General features: G+C 55.2%; 1 long non-coding RNA gene across 1 annotated transcript in view; it reads left to right on the top strand.

The window, feature by feature from the left end:
* Positions 1-974, top strand: part of LOC118599890 — a 34,271-nt gene continuing 33,297 nt past the window's right edge. The window contains exons 1-2 of the long non-coding RNA XR_004949428.1: positions 1-267; positions 351-621. This is a non-coding gene — a long non-coding RNA (uncharacterized LOC118599890). The remainder of the gene's footprint in view (positions 268-350; positions 622-974) is intronic.

The following is a 974-nucleotide window of genomic DNA, read 5'->3' as shown; positions in this document are numbered from 1 at the left end:
TCCAGCACTGTGGCTCCGGGGAAACAGTGAGGAGACGCGGGAGCAGGTGAAGCGCTGACAGGTGTACTCGCGGCGGAGCGTACCTGCGCGACGGCGGCCGCCTCACCTTGTTGCCGGTGGCTCGTTTGCGATGGCGAGGCGCGGGCTCTGCCGGAGTGAAAGCGGACGGCCTCCTTCAGGATCCGACGTCGGGAGGAAGATGTTGATGCCGCGGGGCGGGAGGACGCGGGAAGCTCCAGCCGGCGCCGCTCGTCAGATCCGGATGAGGTGATTATCGGGCCCCGAGACGGGCCGCTGCCTGCCGCGTTCTTTCCGTGTATGACCGGGATCTCTTTGGCTTCTCTCTGGAGAGCGGGGAACTCGATGACGGAGCCCAGGTCAGGTGGAGTCCGCGCCGCTGTGGCCGATGCAAAAGGAGCCGGAGAATCCGTAGCCAGACTTGCAAAGCGGTTAGAGAGACTCAGCATTGGATGCTTTTGAGTCTCGTCTAAACTCCTTCTGGGCCTTCGGACAACCACTTCTTCATCTATGGAGTTATGTTTGGGAGTGGAAAATGATGAAGGCCGTGGACAGGTGGAAGGATCCCATGGGGCTGTGTCCTGGAGTGCGGCGTTGAGTGAGGTAAGCCTCTTCGACTGCACGAAGGAGACATCCATAAACTTGGAGAGAAGTGAGTCCTTCATCTCAAGCTCAGCTCTCAAACGACGGATGTCTTCTTTAAGTTCAGCGATTATTCCAGCAGTTTTTCCCAGAAGTTCTGGGTCCAGATTAGTTGTTTTTTGTCGTGAAGTTTCCTCCCGACTCACCGCTGCTGTGCGACTCTCCGCCATCTTAGAATAACAATCTGACAGTGTCTGCCCTTTTTGCCTCTCATTAAAGAGTGCCCTTATCCCCTCTTTTTGTTGTTGTTTTAATGAGTTAACTCTTGTTAGTGATACAACAAAAAAAGGGTAGCTACAAAATCTGTCCCTCAA

The sequence above is a fragment of the Oryzias melastigma genome, linkage group LG17 (genome assembly GCF_002922805.2).
Source record: "Oryzias melastigma strain HK-1 linkage group LG17, ASM292280v2, whole genome shotgun sequence".
Classification (NCBI taxonomy): domain Eukaryota; kingdom Metazoa; phylum Chordata; class Actinopteri; order Beloniformes; family Adrianichthyidae; genus Oryzias; species Oryzias melastigma.
This window is presented reverse-complemented; position numbering and strand designations above follow the sequence as displayed.